General features: G+C 42.2%; 1 protein-coding gene across 1 annotated transcript in view; it reads right to left on the minus strand.

Annotated features, from left to right (window-relative positions):
* The window catches only part of SHISA7 (shisa family member 7), a 63,325-nt gene that overhangs the window by 25,694 nt on the left and 13,835 nt on the right, over positions 1–23,796 (minus strand). The gene's annotated exons all lie outside the window — the stretch shown is intronic.

Genomic DNA, 23,796 nt, shown 5'->3' on the forward strand with positions numbered 1-23,796 from the left:
GTCTATCCCAGGAAAAAAAAACACATATTAGTAAATAATTATTCTACTTGCATATGTATTATACTGTCAACGTTATTATTTCAGTAAATTTTATATAGTAAATAAAGAGAAAACTGCTACAGGCATTTTCCATCTTTACTGCCTGTGACTGGAGCCAATCCTGATGTCATTTCCTCCCTTTCTCTTATTTTCTCCTAGAAACTGCACCATCATATCTAGCTTGCTTTGAAGACACTTGTGAGCACAGCATAGATCGTATTTCAGCAGCTTCTGCAAAGGGGTGATGTTTTTTTTCCCCATTCTCAGCCTTGTGTTGCACTGAACTGCCCTCAGTCAATCAGTGAGGAGCAGGAATGTGGAATGGGAGATACCAACCTTCCCTCTCCCCAGCAATGTACCAGAAAGTAGACAGGCTAACTGAGATAAGATTAATTACAACAGAAACATTTATGTTTATATTGGAATGCTTGCAATGGGGACTGCATGTAGACTACATAATAAAACAGAACAGTGGTTAAATGGAATTTGATTTTATGGCTGACAATCCTGTTTTATCGAGAAATGCAGTAAATGCACATGTAGCGATACTTCTCTTTGCATGGAGGAAATAGCAGCCATGGCAAGAAACGTCAAACTCGCTACATTCGCCAGGCCAATGACAAAGAGTGGAGCTGTTAGCCATTGATAGACCTTACACACAGATGCAGATGGTCAAATGGTCATTCAGTTTACACCACATTGTTAGATTTTTGTCCTTTGTGTATGGGGACCATTAGCTAACCCTTCTGTTAATAGCTGGGGTACATCTCTTTGTTCAGTTTCTATAGTTTTCCTGGATTTGCTTTAAACATTTTGGCAGTGTCACCACTCCCACCACTGCATGCAGTGTGTGTTTAGCTTTAGTATGGCTTGCAGTGTTATTCAGCCCAGGGGTGGGCTCGTCGAAATTCTCAATAGCAAAACCCATCTGCACAGTAAAGTGCTGGATTTCATTACATTGAAGGTTACAATAGCCTTGCATGTTCCAGGATGATGTACCTCCATTCAACCCGTTAGCACCTAATTTATTTTGAGGCTTGCAAGTGCTCCAAGCCAAATTATTTTAGCACTTTTTTTTACTTACCGTATTTGGTACATTTCCTTGCTACTAAATAGTACTGCTGTAATGTGTATTTATGGCTACTTGTCAGTAGGGGGCAGTGTGAGACAATAGCAGAGGATTTCTGCTCTCTATATCCTCTGCTAGCAGAGAGACATCAAAGCATTCCAAGAATTTACAGCACAACGAGAACTCGGCTGAGGTCAAAATCAGTGCACTATCTCAAAAGAGATAACTCTATTAAAGCTGCTAATGGGTTAAAGGGTTTGACATGTGGGGTATATTCACTGAACTGGGGTAAGTAGAATAACATGTGTAAAGTCTTAGGCTGTATTCTCAGTGGTGCTGTGATGAATGCAAAGTCACCCTCCAGTTCCTGTTCCTTTTGCTGCCGTTTACCATTCAGCCTCGGACTAAAAGTAACCTTTTAGATTGGTTGGTGAGTCCACACACAGTACAATTTTGGTTGTATGTACAATCGAGGCAATCTGCAATCTCATATAGAGATCATGTCGCTGCCACCCATTTGTAATAAGTGTGCGAATACATAAATCTAACTCCTGTAACTAAATCCTGTAGGCAAAAGGATAAATACAACAACCTTTCTAGAGATAGCAAAACATAACAATATTAATAAAAACTGTTATGGTAACGTTTCCCTTAGAATATGTGGAAACTCTTTGTGGAGCTTTCATTAGAAACGATTTTTGTAATCATTTATTTTATAATAAATGAATGCATAAACTAAATACAGCAATTGAAACAGGTCGATACAGTAAAAATAATAAGTACTAAAAGTGAAAAATGATAACTAGTTATAGTCCGTGCAGTGAGTCAAGTTACCGTGTCCTTTGGAATTGTAAGTCCAAAAGAGTATGATATGATAGTCCAATTATGGAAAGTTCTATGGGTAATAATTGTCCATGGTTAAATAGCTAAATCCTTGATGTTATATGGATAGGCTGGGCCTCTCTCTTCACAGCCTGTGTGTCCAGCCATCTAACCCTTTCTCCGCTTGAGGGGGGAGATGGTAAGGGGAGAAGGGCAGTGTTTGCCACATGATCCAGCTCCACCCCTTTGTCATGACAGGCAGAAAAGAATATGAAATACCTGAAATGATCATATCTCTGTGTCAATTGATTAGACCATATCAAAATAACTCTTGCGCCTATGCAAATTACTTCTGCAAGAATAAATTCCTTTTTATTAAAATATCTAAGATCAGATAAAATACATAGTATAATACTAGTCTACATTCAATACAATGTTTTTCCTTCCCAGTGTCACCACACTGTCTCAGATTATATCCAGATAACCCACCAACAGTATAACTGAACAACTGTCTATGCAAACATACTTGATGTACTACTAAAATACTCTTTTAAAAACTCTATTAGTCAGAATCCTCTTCGTAGCTACAAGCACTTGCCAGATTTTTAAGCCAACTTCCAGCCTAGGGATACCATCCAAATGCCACAGTTAAACGCCACTTCATTGGCCAGTATAGTCCACTTTGTCAATTAATTTCCACAATTTCAGGCAATAACTGATCAGTTATATATGTTTCATTCCAAGGTTTCAATCAAAAGAACTCCGTGGCTAGATAGCCATATACAGTTCATTAATCGGCTCTCGCTGTATCGCGAAAAACGTTCTGTCGTATTACCGACACACTCACGTGTCTTCAGAAGGTGATGCAGATACTTCCACTCCTGAAGTTTTCAAGCTAAGATAGTCCGCAAGCAGCTCGGGACCCGGCCGGTGACCCTCAGATCTTAGTTGCCGCTCACCTCCAGAGAGTGGGATATTAGCGTGCAGGCAATTGGCTGATACGTGGTGACGTCACCCCCGGACTTCCTCTTGTTCTAACTAGGAAGTACCGGCACGCTAATATCCCACTCTCTGGAGGTGAGCGGCAACTAAGATCTGAGGGTCACCGGCCAGGTCCCGAGCTGCTTGCGGACTATCTTAGCTTGAAAACTTCAGGAGTGGAAGTATCTGCATCACCTTCTGAAGACACGTGAGTGTGTCGGTAATACGACAGAACGTTTTTCGCGATACAGCGAGAGCCGATTAATGAACTGTATATGGCTATCTAGCCACGGAGTTCTTTTGATTGAAACCTTGGAATGAAACATATATAACTGATCAGTTATTGCCTGAAATTGTGGAAATTAATTGACAAAGTGGACTATACTGGCCAATGAAGTGGCGTTTAACTGTGGCATTTGGATGGTATCCCTAGGCTGGAAGTTGGCTTAAAAATCTGGCAAGTGCTTGTAGCTACGAAGAGGATTCTGACTAATAGAGTTTTTAAAAGAGTATTTTAGTAGTACATCAAGTATGTTTGCATAGACAGTTGTTCAGTTATACTGTTGGTGGGTTATCTGGATATAATCTGAGACGGTGTGGTGACACTGGGAAGGAAAAACATTGTATTGAATGTAGACTAGTATTATACTATGTATTTTATCTGATCTTAGATATTTTAATAAAAAGGAATTTATTCTTGCAGAAGTAATTTGCATAGGCGCAAGAGTTATTTTGATATGGTTTCAGAGTGTAAGGTGGTGGTTTTCCTTATTAAACTCTGTGCTGCCAATCGATATTGCATAAATAAGCGCCACAACAATATTTTAATCAATTGATTAGAACCCTCAGACAATTATACAGGTGTATTCCTGGCATTCTCTTCTCTTTACTCTGCGTCTATTTCATTTCAGAGCACACTGGATCGCGGTGCAGGAAGATGCTAGACACACGCTTTGTGGTTCAGCCACACCCAAATCAGATCTAATACATATCTGATAATTGTAAAATGCCTGGCATCTACTGGAAACTGATTAATTTAGGAAAATGACTATGAATATTCTTTTATGTCAAGGTTAATAATAGGTCATTGGATCCTCTTTCCCTGAAAAGATATGGGGAAAGAAATGTAGCTTTTTGAACAGCCAGAGATTTATGAAAAGGATCTGGTTTCTAGCTTGTGCATTCTCCGTATCAATATCCCTTAAAGTAGATCTTGAAGGATATGAGGTGGCTCTGGTTTAGCGTTTGTGGGGCTCCCTATAGGGAACGATGAATGCAAAGTGAATCTGCTGTGGAGTTTTTTATGGCTACCCTCTCCAGGGAAGAATAAACCCCACACCACAGTGCAACACACCACCTATGTAACGTTCACAGTGTAGCCAGTGCTATTTAACGGTATGCAGCACCCCAACACACTGCATGAAGTGCGTTACCACAAAACATACACCTTAACAGTGACAGAAAAGCATACTTCACCACTGTAAACCTAGCCTTATGGGTAGAGCACAATGCAATATATCACATTATGCAATGCATTACGCTCTACTTATCATGCATAAGACTTTACACAAGTTATTCTGCTAAAAGAGGAACTTTCCAAGTTTAACCAAGGATAGAACTTCATTTTAATCTGTAGCTGATACCTGCTTTCCCTCAGGAAATGTTTAACTTTTCTCTAACAAATTATGGTGGTTGGGGGGGGGGGGGGGGGAGTCTGTGTGGATGATATTGAGGTTAAACCCCTCCCACAGTGTGATGTCATGACCATGGTCCTGACAATATTATGTCTGAACCTCATTGCATTTTGGGAAATAATGGACTGCCAAGCAAGCAATATATTCCTCTGTGCATAGAACTCTCAGTAACGAATATTACGTACAGATCACCAGACAGAACTAAAGATGTCACCACCAGTGATAATTGTCAGAATGTTAATCAGGGAGAGGAAAGATCTTACAATGGGCAAATACTAACTAAATAATCTATAAATGAATACTGTAAAAAATAAGAAATTTTATTAATTATCTTATTTTCACTACAGTTCCTCTTTAATGCAGTTCAGTGAATTCGGTATAGCCTAAAGTGTCTCAGCTTAACAAAAACTGCAGCACACACACCTGTATAAATCCGCACAACCTAGGCCTGCCAGCACTGAGACTACGCTGCTGATTAAGCACAGACTGCTTCTCTAATTAATGTGGAAATTCATGCATGACTCTGTAGGATCCATTATAGAGGGTCCACTGTCACCTATTGAACTATAATGAATACTGTATATGAGCCTCCTCACCATCAAGATCTATAGCACATCCGTGTGAAGAATATTGATGAATGCACATTACAGCTTTCTGCATTTGATGAAATCATCCTGCAACATTTAGACCAACTGCAAAAAAAAAAAAAAAAAAAAAAAAAATCAAAAAAAAAAATCCCTGTAGTCCCTAGCTAAATGCAGTGTAATTTGGAATTGCATTCTGGGATGTGATTTGGTTGCCACAGTAACCTATTTGCTGCTAGTGTCTTCTAGCCATCGTTTAATGTAAATATAGAAAGAAGAAGCCTTCAGATGAATTGCCATAAACAGCTGGAATAAATGTGAAGATCAGAGCCTGCTGGCTTCCCAAAAGAAATGGATTGCCCTCCCGTGTTTATGCAGCATCAAGAAAGACATATACGTGACATTCCTGCTACTCCATTTTAGCTGAGCAGTTTAATAATAAGCTCTGCTCTCCAAAGGCTCTGCTTTGTTCTCCATGGCATGACTAAAGGCAGGGAGAGATAATGGGAGCTCAGTTATGATCTTCTGTGTTTGTGTGGTCATGGAATGACAACATCTAAGGGCTGGCTTCCATATTTCATGTTCCCTTTGCCACACAGTCTCACACTGATTATTTTTCTTAGTTGTTAGAGCTGTTGAGCTTTATTTATTTATTTTTTATTCATTCGCGTTTTTTCCCATTTATATTGCTTGCTCTGGAGTTGCGTTAAAATGTATGTAAATGTACCTACTCATCTTGAAACACTTGTTTTCTTTGTGAGCTTTCAGCAAAAGCAATGCTAATCTTACATGAAGAATTATTTCTAACACTGAACAACCTGTTATCTTTAGACAATGGCCTGTCTAGGGAAAGCAATACCTACAGCAAACACTGAAACTGCCCCAGGGTTGCGGGTAGCTTGCCCCCCATCCCCCCAAAACAAACTAACCAGGACGTAGAATACCTCAAATAACAACAAAGGAGCAGCATGTTCCTCATAAAAACTATGCAACATAATAATAAAAATAGGCAGGCTTTTTTCCCCGACCAACATAATTAGGCAGAATGAATGTCCCAGTACGAAATAAAAAAAATAATCCCAAGATATTCCCCAGTAACAAAAAGTTCTCATGACAGACCCTGCTAATAGATAGTTCCCTCCCTCTCTCCTTCAGTCACATGCCCCCATGACAGAGCCCTCATTAGCAACCTCCAGTATATGACTGCCCTCCAAAACAAACCTCCAGTTACCGACTACCCCTAGTGACAACCCACCCTAGCACACAGCACCCTCATGACAGATTCCTGGAACATACCAGATGCTCCTCCCCTTCCTATCTACTGCATGTAAGAATAACTACAGAAGGTGACAACTTAAAGAGGAACTGTAACCAATGATTGAACTTCATCCCAATCAGTGGCTGATACCCCCCTCCCATTATTATTATTATTATTATTATTTTTTAGTTTTATATAGCGCCGACATATTACGCAGCGCTGTACAGTGTATATATATATATATATATATATATATATATATATATATATATATATATATATATATATATATATATATATATATCTTGTCACTAACTGTCCCTCAAAGGAGCTCACAATCTAATCATGAGAAATCTTTACCTTTTCTCAAATAGATCATCATCAAATCTGTATGGCTGATATTGTGGTGAAACACAGTGTGATGTCTTGACCAATGTCAGTTTCCTTTTTGTAGACCTTCTTGCATTTTGGGAAATAATGGCTGTTTCCAACTGCCAAGCAACCAGTATTGCTCTCTGTGCATATGTATATCTATAAAAAATAACCTTTTAGCCTATCGCATTGTTAGAGGGTGTGGTTATAGATAATGGCAGTTGGTGCTGTCTGTTTTTTTCATGTCGGCCAGTAGTAAAGATGATTACATGCAGGTTGATTGTGGATTTAACAATATAAACAAATTACATGGTGAATATCAATCATTTCTTGATCTCTCTTTTATTTTTAACGACTCACATTGCAATGTATTGATTTATTTTTTCCCCCTTGTCGCTAAAGTTCCTCTTTAAAGACCTATACACACTTTTGTTGTGAAACAAGTTGAAACAACCCAAAAAAAGTTGCTTGCTATTGTTCACACAACTGATAAGACTGATAAGACGTCAATCCAACAGTTGGATTGACGTCTTATCAGTCTTATCAGTTGTTTGTTTTTCTGGTTGCTTTAACTTGTTTCACAACAAAAGTTGTTTGATGCTTTTTTTGATGCGGCCCATTGACTACCAATTTTCCGCAACGCTAGCGTTTCTGCTAAGTGTGTTCCCAGCCTGAATGCTCTGTGTTTATTATGTAGTCTACATGCAGTCCCCATTGCAAGCATTCCAATATAATCATAAATGTTTCTGTTGTAATGACTCTTATCTCAATCAGCCTGGATCTATTTGGTACAATGTTGAGGACAGGGAAGCGTGGTATCTCCCCCCCCCCCCCCCCTCTCCACATTCCTGCTCCTCACTGATTGGCTGAGGGCAGTTCAGTGTGACACAAGGCACCTCTGCAGAAGCTGCTGAAGTACAATCTATGCTGTGCTCACATGTACTTACAAAGCAAGGTAGATATTACAGTGCAGTTTTTAGGAGGAAAAAAGAGTAAGGGAGGAAATGACATCAGGATGGTTTTCAGTCAAACAGTTAAGATGGAAAATGCCTTGAACAATTTTCTCTTTATTTACTATATAAAATTCACTGAAATCAAAACGTGGACAATACAATAGTATGTTATGTAAGTAGAACAAGTATTTATCTACATATATATATATATATATATATATATATATATATATATATATATATTTTATTTATTTTTTTCCCTGAAATAGTATGGCTGTCCATGCTGCTTTAATCTTAAAAAATAGATATACAGTGGCTTGCAAAAGTATTCGGCCCCCTTGAAGTTTTCCACATTTTGTCACATTACTGCCACAAACATGAATCCATTTTATTGGAATTCCACGTGAAAGACCAACACAAAGTGGTGTACATGTGAGAAGTGGAACAAAAATCATACATGATTCCAAACATGTTTTACAAATAAATAACTGCAAAGTGGGGTGTGCGTAATTATTCAGCCCCCTGAGTCAATACTTTGTAGAACCACCTTTTGCTGCAATTACAGCTGCCAGTCTTTTAGGGTATGTTCCTACCAGCTTTGCACATCTATAGACTGAAATTCTTGCCCATTCTTCTTTGCAAAACAGATCCAGCTCAGTCAGGTTAGATGGACAGCGTTTGTGAACAGCAGTTTTCAGATCTTGCCACAGATTTTCGATTGGATTTAGATCTGGACTTTGACTGGGCCATTCTAACACATGCATATGTTTTGTTTTAAACCATTCCTTTGTTGCCCTTGGCTTTTTGTTTAAGGTCATTGTCCTGCTAGAAGGTGAACATCCGCCCCTGTCTCAAGTCTTTTGCAGACTCCAAGAGGTTTTCTTCTAAGATTGCACTGTATTTGGCTCCATCCATCTTCTCATCAACTCTGACCAGCTTCCCTGTCCCTGCTGAAGAGATGCACCCCCCCGAGCATGATGCTGCCACCACCATATTTGACAGTGGGGATGGTGTGTTCAGAGTGATGTGCAGTGTTAGTTTTCCGCCACATATGGCGCTTGATTCACAAAGCGGTGCTAACCTACTTAGCACGTCTAAAGTCTTTAGACGTGCTAACCAGGGTGCTAAGTAGGTTAGCACCGGATTTCTCAATCAGATCGCACGCTAACTTTGCGCGCGCAAAGTTTTACGCGCGCTAAGTCCCATAGGCTTTAATGGGCACTTCGCGCGCAGCGTGCAGTGTGCGCGTAAAGTTTTACGCGCATAAAGTTTTATGCGCGAAAAGCTCGTTTAGACGTGCTAAGGGGGTTTTAACAGGCGTGCTAACAGTTAGCACCGCTTTGTGAATCAAGCCCATAGTGTTTTGAATTTAGGCCAAAACGTTCAGTTTTGATCTCGTCTGACCAGAGCACCTTCTTCCACATGTTTGCTGTGTCCCCCACATGGCTTGTGGCAAACTGCAAACGGGACTTCTTATGCTTTTCTGTTAACAATGGCTTTCTTCTTGCCACTCTTCCATAAAGGCTAATTTTGTGCAGTGCACGACTAATAGTTGTCCTATGGACAGATTCCCCCACATGAGCTGTAGATCTCTGCAGCTCGTCCAGAGTCACCATGGGCCTCTTGACTGCATTTCTGATAAGCACTCTCCTTGTCCGGCCTGTGAGTTTAGGTGGACGGCCTTGTCTTGGTAGGCTTACAGTTTTGCCATACTCCTTCCATTTCTGAATGATGGCTTGAACAGTGCTCCGTGGGATGTTCAAGGCTTTGGAAATCTTTTTGTAGCCTAAGCCTGCTTTAAATTTCTCAATAACTTGATCCCTGACCTGGGAGTTGGTGTGTTCTTTGGACTTCATGGTATTGTTGCTCCCAATATTCTCTTAGACAACCTCTGAGGCCGTCACAGAGCAGCTGTATTTGTACTGACATTAGATTACACACAGGTGCACCCTATTTAGTCATTAGCACTAATCAGGCAATGTCTATGGGCAACTGACTGCACTCAGACCAAAGGGGGCTGAATAATTACGCACACCCCACTTTGCAGTTATTGATTTGTAAAAAATGTTCTGAATCATGTATGATTTTCGTTTCACTTCTCATGTGTACACCACTTTGTATTGGTCTTTCATGTGGAATTCCAATAAAATTGATTCACGTTTGTGGCAGTAATATGACAAAATGTGGAAAACTTCAAGGGGGGGGGGGGGGCGAATACTTTTGCAAGCCACTGTATATCCTCACACTGACCTTCACTAAAAGTAAGCTGAAAAAAGTTGTTTAATGGCATCATGTATTATGCTAACTATATCCAGCCAGTGGGCTGTAATATAATATGAAGTAGAAATGATCGCTGCATGGCTTTGGTGAGCACAAAGGGACATTCAGACAGAATGGCAATTAGCAGAATCTGCTGCTGGTAAAGGCTTATTCATTCACTTTGTTTTTATAGTGTCTTTCCTATAATGGATAGGCTGGAGCTTAGTTAATTAGAAAAATTAAAAGCTCCTCATGGGTCCTGGAAGACAAGATTGGAGATGTTCAGCACTTGTAATTACAATGTCTGTAAGGGTGGTAACTCTTCAGCCTGGGAAATGTAGCTGCTTTGATCATCACTTATAAGGCTGTTATTATCATTCATTCGGTAGAGTAGCCAGTTGGGGAAAGTTATAAATCAGGACATTGTAAGAGACATTATCGTCTTTACGGAAAATCCTTGTTTTTCGACTAATGTGGCTTCATGGCAAAGTTGGTTGCTGAGCAAGACTGGTACTTATTCTTTGCGGGACTCAACTTCCCTACTCTGTACGATCCTCCACACCCTCTGGGTATGTTTTCATTATTGAGAAATTAATAAAGTCAATAGTGAAGTCCAGGCCTGGATTTATCGAAAAGCCACAAAGGCTCGGGCCTTGGGCGGCTGCAGCCCAAGGGGGCACCTGGACATGGAAGAGGGGCTGCTACATATGAAAAAGGATGCTAAAAAATGGGGAGCAACTCATGAAAAAGGTAAACTGATGCTCAAGTGAGCTGTTCATGAAAGAAAGGGACTGCTGTACAGGAATGATACATATGGAAAAAGGGTCTGCACATGGCATGGGAGGGCACTACTGCACAAGAAAGGGCAGCCACAACATACCTGGCCTAGGGGCGCAAAAAGTATAAATCCAGCCTGGGTAAAGTCCCCAACATCTGGCTGCCACGTTTAAAAAAAAAATCATGTCTTATTTTTTTTTTTTTGTAGAAGCTGAAGTCACATGACCACAGCTGCTCTGCAGCAAACTCCCTGCACTCCTGCAGTGAACAGTGGGAGTGGGCGTGTCCCAGACTGCCAGCACGCGTGACCTTGCCTGGCCCTACAGGACAAAGGAAGAAAGCAGCTGTGGTCACATGACATGCCCTTTACCATAGGACAAAAAGTAACTAGACATTTTTTCTTACAAAGCAGTAATAAGAATCTTAATATGTTTAAGCAGAGCTGCCCTAATCAAGTTTTTTATAATTCCTTCAGATGGGTTTTAATACTTGAAATATAGGGCACTTAATTAATTTGTGGAGAGAATAGATGGGGGATATAGAGAGAGCATAGACTGGGGATATATACAGTATCATTACCAGTTAGCACTCTCGCCTTATATTGTAGGATCCAGTTTCAAATCTCAATCAGGACTTTATCTGCATAGAGATACTGTATATTGTATAATGTAACCAATTTAAACTCAATGTATCTATTTGTCTATGGTGTTGATAAGGGGCGTTTCTAGGTTACTGGGAGATCCGGGGCACCCCTGGGCACCAAGAGGGATTAAGTTGGGCGTGGCCATGCCGTGTAAAGTGGGCATGGTCATAGGTAGGGCCAAATGTACTTGAACATAGCAGTGGCGTAATTTAAATATATTCAATAGGCAGTATTTCACATACAGTGGGTTGCAAAAGTATTCGGCCCCCTTGAAGTTTTCCACATTTTGTCACATTACTGCCACAAACATGCATCAATTTTATTGGAATTCCACGTGAAAGACCAATACAAAGTGGTGTACACAGGAGAAGTGGAACAAAAACCATACATGATTCCAAACATTTTTTACAAATCAATAACTGCAAAGTGGGGTGTGCGTAATTATTCAGCCCCCTGAGTCAATACTTTGTAGAACCACCTTTTGCTGCAATTACAGCTGCCAGTCTTTTAGGGTATGTCTCTACCAGCTTTGCACATCTAGAGACTGAAATCCTTGCCCATTCTTCTTTGCAAAATAGCTCCAGCTCAGTCAGATTAGATGGACAGCGTTTCTGAACAGCAGTTTTCAGATCTTGCCACAGATTCTCGTTTGGATTTAGATCTGGACTTCGACTGGGCCATTCTAACACATAGATATGTTTTGTTTTAAACCATTCCATTGTTGCCCTGGCTATATGTTTAGGGTCATTGTCCTGCTGGAAGGTGAACCTCCGCCACAGTCTCAAGTCTTTTGCAGTCTCCTAGAGGTTTACTTCCAAGTTTGCCCTGTATTTGGCTCCATCCATCTTCCCATCAACTCTGACCAGCTTCCCTGTCCCTGCTGAAGAGATGCACCCCCCGAGCATGATGCTGTCACCACCATATTTGACAGTGGGGATGGTGTGTTCAGAGTGATGTGCAGTGTTAGTTTTCCGCCACACATTGCGTTTTGCATTTTGGCCAAAAAGTTCCATTTTGGTCTCATCTGACCAGCACCCCTTTTTCAACATGGTTGCTGTGTCCCCCACATGGCTTGTGGCAAACTGCAAACGAGGCTTCTTATGCTTTTTGTTTACAATGCCTTTCTTCTTGCCACTCCTCCATAAAGGCCAACTTTGTACAGCGCATGACTAATAGTTGTCCCATGGACAGAGTCTCCCACCTGAGCTGTAGATCTCTGTAGCTCGTCCAGAGTCACCATGGGCCTCTTGACTGCATTTCTGATCAGCGCTCTCCTTGTTTGGCCTGCGAGTTTAGGTGGACGGCCTTGTCTTGGTAGGTGTACAGTTGTGCCATACTCCTTCCATTTCTGAATGATCGCTTGAACAGTGCTCCGTGGGATGTTCAAGGCTTTGGAAATCTTTTTGTAGCCTAAGCCTGCTTTAAATTTCTCAATAACTTGACCTGTCTTGTGTGTTCTTTGGACTTCACGGTGTTGTTGCTCCCCATATACTCTTAGGCAACCTCTGAGGCCCTCACAGAGCAGCTGTATTTGTACTGACATAAGATTACACTCAGGTGCACTCTATTTAGTCATTAGCACTCATCAGGCAATGTCTATAGGCAACTGACTGCACTCAGATCAAAGGGGGCCGAATAATTAAGCACACACCACTTTGCAGTTATTTATTTGTAAAAAATGTTAGGAATCATGTATGATTTTCATTCCACTTCTCATGTGTACACCAGTATGTGTTGGTCTTTCATGTGGAATTCCAATAAAATTGATTCGTGTTTGTGGCAGTAATATGACAAAATGTGAAAAACTTCAAGGGGGCCGAATACTTTTGCAACCCACTGTATATAAGCCCCTCACCTGGCTTCTGTCTTGCCTTCGGCTGGCTGGCCTGTGCGCTGTACTCGGCTGGTGGTGATGCTGTGCCAGCCTGGCTGACGGTGATGTTGAGCCGGCCTGGCTTTGCTAGGTGACTTGCTTGAGCATTGCTGGGCAATTTGCTGGGGGCATTTTGGAGGGCTTTGCTGGGCTGGAGACTTTAGTAGGCTTTGTTTGGCTGTATGCTTTGCTGGGCTGGGACCAAGAGGCTTTGCTAGGCTGGGGGGTTTACTTTGCTGAGGGCTCTGCTTTGCTGGGCTGGGGCCTTGGGGCTTTGCTTGGCTGTAGATAGGTAGCTTTCCCCAGCATAGGTTAGATAGGCAGCTTCCCCCAGTATAGATTATATAGGCAGCTTCCCCCAGTGTAGGTTAGATAGGCAGCTTCCCCCAGTATAGGTTATATAGGTAGGTTCCCCCAGCATAGGTTAGATAGGTAGGTTCCCCCAGTATAGGATTATAGGTAGGTTCCCCCAGTATAGGTTAGATAGGTAGGTTCCCCCAATGTAGATTAGATAGGTAGGTTCCCCCAGAGTAGGTTAGATAGGTAGGTTCCCCGCAGTGTAGATTAGATAGGTAGGTTCCCCCAGCATAGGTTATATAGGTAGCGACCCGCAGTGTAGTTTAGATAGGTAGGTTTCTCCAGTATAGGTTATATAGGTAGCTTCCCCCAGTAAAGATTAGATAGGTAGGTTCCCTCAGTATAGGTTAGATAGGTAGGTTCCCTCAGTATAGGTTAGATAGGTAGGTTCCCCCAGTATAGATTAGATAGGTAGGTTCCCCCAGTATAGATTAGATAGGTAGGTTCCCCCAGTATAGATTAGATAGGTAGGTTCCACCAGTATAGATTAGATAGGTAGGGTCCCTCAGTATAGGTTAGACAGGCAGCACCCCCCAGTATAGATTAGATAGGTAGGTTCCCTCAGTATAGGTTAGATAGGCAGCGCCCCTCAGTATAGATTAGATAGGTAGGTTCCCTCAGTACAGGTTAGATAGGCAGCATCCCCCAGTATAAATTAGATAGGTAGGTTCCCTCAGTACAGGTTAAATAGGTAGGTTCCCCCAGTGTAAATTAGATAGGTAGGTTCCCTCAGTATAGGTTAGATAGGTAGGTTCCCTCAGTATAGGTTAGATAGGTAGATTCCCATAGTATAGATTAGATAGGTAGGTTCCCCCAGTATAGATTAGATAGGTAGGTTCCACCAGTATAGATTAGATAGGTAGGTTCCCTCAGTATCGGTTAGATAGGCAGCGTCCCTCAGTATAGATTAGATAGGTAGGTTCCCTCAGTATAGGTTAGATAGGTAGGTTCCCCCAGTATAGATTAGATAGGTAGGTTGCCTCAGTATAGGTTAGATAGGCAGCGTCCCCCAGTATAGATTAGATAGGTAGGTTCCCTCAGTATAGATTCGATAAGTAGGTTCCCCCAGCGTAGATTAGATAGGTAGGTTCCCCAGTATAGATTAGATAAATAGGTTCCCCCAGCGTAGATTAGATAAGCAGCTTCCCCTAGTGTAGGAGGGGGCACTGGGCGGAGTGGCAGGGGGAAGCGGGCAGTTAAAAACTCACCTGTCTTCAGATCGCCGCAGGCACAGCTTCCATGTGCTTCCGGCTTCCTCCCCGCGCCGTCCCTCGCATTGGTAACAGCACCCCCTGTGATGTCATCACAGAGGGCACTGTAACCAAGACAACGGATGCCGCAGGGAGGAAGTCGGAAGCACATGGAAGCTGTGCCTGCGGCGATCTGAAGACAGGTGAGTTTTTAACTGCCCGCTTCCCCCCGCCACTCCGCCAAGTGCCCCCTCCTGCCAGTCAATAGATCCAGGGCACCATGGCAACAGGTATATAATATTTTATGTTTCCTTATCTGTTTATCTCACTTTATCTGTCTTTACTGCCTTTAGATTCTTACCTCACTAGTGGGAAGCCTTTGAATGATACTTCTATAGGCCAGCAGAGCATCCCTCATTGAGTTGAGTCTTCTGGTTGTGAGCATGGATATGGACAAAGGCATCTGCTCTGAGCAAGAACATGCATGACCAGTACAAAAAAGCAGTTGCGCACAGAGGAAAAAAAGCTATGTAGGAGTGTTGTTGTTCTACTGGGCATGTGTGGACCTTACTTGCAGATGCGCTCATCCACGCTTGGGAGTCCGGCTAGAAGATGAAGAGGGACCCTGCACTGGAATGATGGACTCTACCAGGATCCGAGAAGCCTCTGTCCCCATTTACACCAGTTGGTGTGCGTTAGTGTGCATTAGTACGCGTTGGTATGCGTTAGTATGCGTTTTTTCCATAGCAGTGTATTGTGAAAAAGATTTCATTTAAAACACGTTAAGTGTGAAAAGTGCCATAGGAAAACATGGGCATTACTTTGAAAATCTGTTTTCTTTCAGTTATAACTGAGAGCAACTGATTAAATGTAAAAGGGTCCTCTGGACCACCCAGATACTTACAGCAAGTATCCAACATTCCCCCAGCTACACCTCAGGTTTGCTTTAAAGTGACCTCAACTCTTGCACAGGACACAAAGAAACCAGAGAGAACTGTACCATGTGTGTTTTTAGAGAGAAGAGCCTGTCTATTTCTTCCTCATCTTGAAAGGGAACCCGAACTGAATAAAATTATTTAAAATAAACACATGATGTACCTGCAAATGAATATGACATACTTACCTCGCTGCCAGTTCCTCTCAGAAGCTCTCCATTTTCTTCTTACGACGATTCCTTCCAGTTCTGATTTTGTCAGAAATGAAATATACCCGCTGCTGTCAGTTATATATCAATTGCTGTCAGTTATAACTAAAAGGACAACTGATGTGCAACCTAATGTCCATGTTTACCTATGGCTCAAGTGGGCGATGTTACAGTTTAACAGTGTGCTGACCAGAAAGCTGTTATGGGGTAACGGCCAGCTTCAAAATGGAGGACGGAGAATTCCATTGATCACACAGTAGACAAACGCGACGCAGAGAAGAAAGACATTGATGAGTAGACTACACAGGAGGTAAGTAGGATGTGTGTATGTTTATTTTGACTTCTTTTTTTTTTTTTAGTTCAGGTTTGCTTTAAGTAATCACTAGTGTAATTTGATCTCTCAGCTGTGTCAGCACAGAAATTATGCAGACCAAGCTAATATGTAAACACAGGATTTCAACCCTTTGTCTGCTTCCATGAAAGCAGGAAGTAGACACACTGCAGATTTCTTGCAGGAGTTCTGTAAGCTGTAACAAAGAAATGTTTTTCTTTAAAAGTTATTATACTGTGCTTATCTTTTAAAGCATAGAATTCAGGTCCACTTTAAAGTAAACCCAATGTAAAAATAAACTGATGAGATAAAGAATTATATTTATACTCCTAGTACTACTCCTAAAAATGACTTTTTTTTTTTTCAATTTTTTATATTTAAATATACAAAACATTTACAAAATAAGTTGAATGTTTTACTGTCTCTAATCAGTGGCAGCCTATTAAGTGTCCCAGAGTTACAAAAAGGTCAATAGTTCATGTATTTTATCTCTCCCTGCCCTCAGAAGTTTTATTCTGCCAGGAAAACTTTTATGGCTGTACTTTGCTTATCAGTGATGTTTACTATATTCCCGATAAGGTACAGACAACACAGAAGCTGTCACTTCCATGCCTAGAAATTAACTCTTTCAGGCACCAAAGTAAAACAAAAGTAAAACAGCCTGGTTATTAATATGTTTTTCACTGTACATACACCTGTTTATCTCATCATGTCACATGTCGCCTCGGGTACACTTTAACTCTCCTGTTTATTTCATGGGTGGTCTCTCCATATCTATCTATCTATCTATCTATCTATCTATCTATCTATCTATCTATCTATCTATCTATCTATCTGTGCATCCATCCACCCACCCACCCATCTATAACTATAACGTATATAGAGCTCTGTTAGCTACAGAAGATCCCTAGTGAAAGCCTGTGTGTGCAATTAGCCACTAGAAGATATCACTTGGACAGTTTGTTTTGCCTATCTGTCAATGGAAAGGTTTGTGTAAAAGGTTTTTATTTGATGTATAAGCTCTTGGTTCCTACACACAAGAAACATGACACCTTTTGTTCGTTCTCAGGCATAAGGCTCAGTAATGGCTTCACAGTGGCATTCGGCATTCTTCAGTGTAAAAGATGTCATTGTCGGGAACATCTTATTTGTAGCGCTCCCGAGTTCTGTCACATTCAACACAAGCAACACATCTGACTGGCTGAAGAGTGCCAAGAAACAGGACTTAATATTAGTAAATGCATGAAAGTTTGATGAAAGGAGACATTTTCCAAAGGAGCTATGTGCTGATGCATGAACATTGAACGCAAGGCCCGGGGAATGGTTAGTGTGGGGAACAGTATATATATATATATATATATATATAAAGGATGCTGAACCGGATGACTAATGAGGCAAAAGCTTGTCATCACAATTAATGTTCTGCATGTTTCCATACACTTAAAAGACCACTATCAGAAAAAACTGTAAAATGAAAAAATTCATGTTTACGCATGTATCCCAGGGTCAAGCCCCGTAAACATGCTAGATCAGGCCAGGGCAAAGTTTAAATGGCCTGGGCCGCTGGCTGCAGACCATGGGCCACATTCCATTTTTAAAACTATTCCTCCTTCTCTATCCAGTATGCCTTGATAACATAGGGGATAGATTAGAGGCACCTACACTCTATCCCCTATTCTATCAAGTCATTTTGTATTGACCTGAGGAAGCAGGCCATGCCCTGTGAAACGCGTTGTCAGATTGCCTTTTGAATAAACATTTTTCCAGTTAAAAGGAACCAGAGAGGAATGCATTTTTAAAATAGAAAAAGATTTTATACATACCTGGGGCTCCTTCCAGCCCCATAAGCCTGGATCGCTCCCATGCCGCCATCCTCTGCTTCCTGGATCCGCCGGTACCGGGCCCATCACTTCCGGCGGACGCGGCCAATTGTCAGCATCACAGGGGCTCCCTCCATACCCGTACGCATGCGGCTGCGCAGTAGGCAGCCACATGCATAACTGTATGGAGGGAGCCCCCTGTGATGCGGAGAATTGGCCGCGTCCGCCGGCCGACTGGCTGACTGGCGGTAATGACGGGACCCGGTATTGGCGGATCCAGGCAGCGGAGGACGGCGGGGAGCGATCCATGCGTATGGGGCTGGAGGAAGCCCCAGGTATGTATACTTGATCCTCTCTGGTTCCCTTTAAACTGATGTCTATATCTTCGGGAGAGGTAAGTGATTTAGTAATAGCTTTGCAGTTACTGCCCAGTATCCGGCAGGACCTGGAGTACCGAGCAGGGATGGTTAATTCCCTGCAGGCCTATACGGTGGTTGCAGGAATTTCAATTCACCATTGTGAGTATATATCTATATAGTTTTATCATCCCGATACCTGGTGATACTGCACCATTGGGCTCCCTACAATCTTTTGTTTTTTTTTTTATCTTTTTTTTTTATCTTTAATTGATTTTTGTCCAGTTCTATGAAAATCGATAAAAAAAAAAAACAATTAAAACAATGATCGGAAAATCGAAAAATGTATCGAAATTCAGATTGGACATGTTGGAAATAATCGATCTGGCAGGTAAATCTGCCAGCAAATTGTATGGTGTGTACCTAGCATCAGTGTAATTTGCTTGTATGACAAATAGGAGGAACTCAATAACAGATCCTTGGCTTGCTGCTCTTCTGGCTGCACTGCGGGGCACACGTATTTATGAGAAGCTAGGTGCATACAAACACAGAGCAGTGCTCTCAGAGGCTGGACTAATCTTCTCCGCCAGTCTGATGCTGACAAAGGCGCAGCACTGAAGAGGCTGCACAGAGCTTCTGTAAAAGGATGTGGCTCTCAGAGGCAGGATTGTATGACGCCTGACAAAGAAGCCCAACATGTTCTGAAAACCTACACTGTCAGCTTGTAGAGTTAGCAAATGGATTGAAACGCATTAACATGGTGCAACACTGCTATATATTTCATAAAAGGCAGTCTACGGCACAATGCTAACAATCTGTTATGGTTTAACTAGATTTTTTTTAGTGTAGACTTTTTCTATGGGAGATGTCCTTTCATCATAAACTGGTCTTTTGTACTGAAGTTTAGGTTGCTAGAAAAGGTAGAATAGAAAAGATTTATCTTCTATGCATGAAAACAGCTTGAGTTTAGCGTCTGCAGTACACTTTCACAGATTAAAGGACAACTGAAGTGAGAAGAATATGGAGGCTGCCATATTTATTAGATTTAACAATAATGTCAGAAACACCTGATCTGACTGCTGCATGCTTGTTCAGGGTCTATGGCTAGGAAATAAATATGGCATATTCTTCTCACTTCAGTTGTGCCTGCGACACATATGTTGCTATGGAAGGGGAAGGAGGCACGACGCACGGTGATACCTGCTTTCGCATGAGAAATATTTTCCTTTTCTTAAACGGATCATCAGGGGGCTCTGTATGGCTGATGTTGTGTTGAAACCCCTCCCACAGTGTGATGTCAGGGCCATGGTGCTGACATCGCACTGTGGGAGCCTTGTTACATTGTGAGAAATAAATCTGTTTCCAGCTGTTTCCAAAAAAGCAAGCAGCATCTCTTCCACTGACATCACCTGCCAGCAGTAAAAATGTCACCATGTGATAAATGTCTGAATGTATATCAGGGAGAGGAAAGATTTTACAATGGGCACACATTGACTAAATCATTTATACATAATTATTGTAAAAATTAAGCACTTTTGTTTATTACGTTATTTTTACTGGAATTCCTTTTTAAGTCCAAAATGAAAAGCTACACACAAGAAAGGAGTCGCTATGCTCATCCTGCTTAGGCACCATGATTTTAAATGGAATAGCATGTGTTGAGGGGAGTCGTCAAATTTACATACAAACAATCATTAACCCTCTGCACTCATGACACTCACATCAAGCTGGAACACTAGTAGCATTAAAAACAACCTATACCAGTCAGCACGCAAGCAAACATTTTATACACATAACCTTAGGTAGAGTAGGGACCCTTACCAATAACTGGGAGACCTCATCGCTGGTGTAAGGGTCTAGTACACAATGCAATTGCATGCAGTCCATTTTGGAAGCTAATGCCCCCTTCAATCGCATGATTTTGCAGCCTAGTTGATTTTAATGCTATTAATGTTCCATCTTGATGTGAGTGTCATGAGTGCAGAGGGCAAAATGAAAAGCCGCCTGTTTAGTCTGGCATTTATGAACACCTGACTATTCCCTCTGTAGCACAGTCCACCCTGCCTCAGCCGACTGTCATCATTGCATGATTACCAAAGTAGAGTGTCAAAGGGGGCCTTAAATAGGTTGGGTTAGTGTCACTGTAGGTTTGGAGAAGTTAGGCAGACTTAGGCATTAGGGGGCTGTTTAGTTGGAGCATTGGGGTGGGTAAGGAAAGCATGGGGAAGGCTGAGGTGAGGTAGTTAGGCATCAGGTATTAGATAAAACATTATGGTTAGGCACTGGGGTGGTCCAATGGCAAACGCGGGGGGGGGGGATTACAGCTGCCCAGAATCCCTCCGAGACCAGGGCCGCTTCAGTGTCTTGGGACAGGCAGAAGTTGAGACACCAGAATAACTGCAGCCAGGTATCCTGCAGCTCACAGCACTACCCCCTTTCTTTCCCTGCAACAATTGACTTTGGATGGAGCAGAAGCGTGTGTACAGAGCATGGAGCAACAGCGTGTGTACAGAGCATGGAGCTGCAGTGTGTGTACAGAGCATGGAGCAGCAATGTGTGTACAGAGCATGGAGCAGCAGTGTGTGTACAGAGCATGGAGCAGAAATGTGTGTACAGAGCATGGAGCAGCAGTGTGTGTACAGAGCATGGAGCAGCAGTGTGTGTACAGAGCATGGAGCAGCAGTGTGTGTACAGAGCATGGAGCAGCAGTGTGTGTACAGGGCATGGAGCAGCAGTGTATGTACAGAGCATGGAGCAGCAGTGTGTGTACAGAGCATGGAGAAACAGCGTGTGTACAGAGCATGGAGCAGCAGTGTGTTTACAGAGCCTGGAGCAGCAGGGTGTGTACAGAGCATGGAGCAGCAGCGTGTGTACAGAGCATGGAGCAGCAGCATGTGTACAGAGCATGGAGCTGCAGGCGTGTGTACAGAGCATGGAGCAGCTCTGGGAAACTTAACAGAGTCAGGTATGAGCACAGCCCTGTGCCCTGCTGTGTGAATGCTTCACTTTCCCCTTCATTACCAATGTCAGCTGCTATTATCTGTATCCAAACTGCTCCTGATTGATCCCGGTGTCGATTGGGAGCAGATTGGACATGTCAGAAATAATTGTCAGATCTTGTCAGTCGGACGGGAAATTGCATTATGTGTACCCAGCATGATGCCCTACCATATTATTATACTGTAGTGTGTGTGGCAGAGGGAGAACTTCCAGGAATCCCCCCCCCCCCCTTTGAAAATCCCGGGTTTGCCCTTGTGGTCAGTAATTTTTTGCAATCAGGATGGAGGAGTATAGTATATCACAATTGTGATCACCAAATCTTGTTCGTCAGAGATTCTTTTTTTTTATTATTTAATAAACACCATTGTACACGTCATCTCCTATTTTCAATATCAGAAATCAAGACTCACTCCACATTTGTAATAGATAAAATGCAATGGCAGCTGTCAGTTTCAGGCTCAAATGTACCCTTCCCCAAGCATAACCTTTAAGCTTATAGGTAGGTGTGTCCATTGACTAACAAAAAATAAAACAATATTAGGACAAAAGGATATCAAAGTAAACATGTCCTTTGTTTCTTTGCTCCATCATGACTGGGAGAGTACACACTGTGTGAGAAACTGAAAAATGACAATTGTTATTGTCTTAAAAACCATCTGCGAATGAACTGCCCTAGCAAGCAGGCAGCACAGCACTGATCTGTGAATGAACTGTCCTCTGTGAGGTGTGATCTCCCAGGCACATAGCAAGCAGGCAACACAGCGCTGATCTGTGAATGAACTGTCCTCTGTGAGGTGTGATCTCCCAGGCACATAGCAAGCAGGCAACACAGCGCTGATCTGTGAATGAACTGTCCTCTGTGAGGTGTGATCTCCCAGGCACATAGCAAGCAGGCAGCACAGCACTGATCTGTGAATGAACTGTCCTCTGTGAAGTGTGATCTGATCTCCCAGGCACATAGCAGGCAGGCAGGCAGCACAGCACTGACTGATCTGTGAATGAACCGAACTATCTTCTGTGAGGTGTGATTACCCTGTCACATAGGAAACAGGCAAGCACAGCACTGACTCTGTGAATGAACTGTCCTCTGTGAGATGTGATGAATGATCTCCCAGTCACATAGGAAACAGACAGCACAGCACCTGTGAATGAATTGTCCTCTTTGAGGTGTTATGATCTCTCAGTCACATAGCAAGCAGGCAGCACTGCACTGAGGCACAACATCAGCAACACTGGACACCAAAAATATGAGCTAATGCCGCATGCAGGTAACAGTTATCAACAGAAAATCCTTAATATAAAATGTGTAAAACTAGAATTTCATTTGAACTCTCTCAGCAGCACAACACTGTGGTAGCTTGCTAAAAAGCACGAGGGAGCAGCAGTCCTACCAGGCCAGCAGCATCAGGAAACACCTCAACACACTTTAGATTTCTGTCTAAAGCAACTGTTTTAACCAAAGGAAACCTAGAGTTTATACATTCAGTGTAAGAATAGCAATAACATTGCGCTTTTCTCCTGGCGGATTCAAAGCGCATGAGCTGCTGTCACAAGGGTGCGCTCTATAAGTAGTAGCAGTGTTAGGGAGTCTTGCCCAAGGTCTCCTACTGAATAGGTGCTGGCTTACTGAAAAGGCAGAGCTGAGAAACAAACCCAGGTTTCCTGTGTCAGAGGCAGAGCCCTTAACCAGCACACTATCCAGCCAGTAGGTTTAACAACATATCAGTATCAGTTTAATTTATGCTAGATATTACAATTGATAATATAAGCAATTATTTTACGCCTAACTAACAACCAGCACTGCTGATAAATCTTTTAAAAATGTCAGCCCTTGATATTGATTGTAATATTGATCGAAAACAAAATCAAGTAATAACTGAGGTATGTATGGCCAAGTTAACAAGAGGGCCAGCAGATCACAAGCATTTGAGATATTTTTTCAGGCAGGCCCTCGGTGTGAGAGGCAACTAAGATTGTGAGCATCCTTGAAGGGCAGTGATATAACTGGTATAAATTACAGTATCTGTGGATAAAAATTGCCAGTCAGACTTTATAGTGAATGGTGTTCACCACTGTATAATTTGTATTGGACTACCCATTGTATAAGGTATTTTCTTTTTTTTGGGAGGGGGGGGGGGGGGGGGGGAGACCTCTGACATAGGAGACCTGGGATTGAATCTTGGCTCTTCCTGTTCAGTAAGACAGTACCTATTCAGTGAAGAGTCCTTGGACTAGACTCCCTAACACTGCTACTGAGCATGCCCTAGTGCAGTA

Source organism: Hyperolius riggenbachi, chromosome 6 (assembly GCF_040937935.1).
Source record: "Hyperolius riggenbachi isolate aHypRig1 chromosome 6, aHypRig1.pri, whole genome shotgun sequence".
NCBI classification, from domain to species: domain Eukaryota; kingdom Metazoa; phylum Chordata; class Amphibia; order Anura; family Hyperoliidae; genus Hyperolius; species Hyperolius riggenbachi.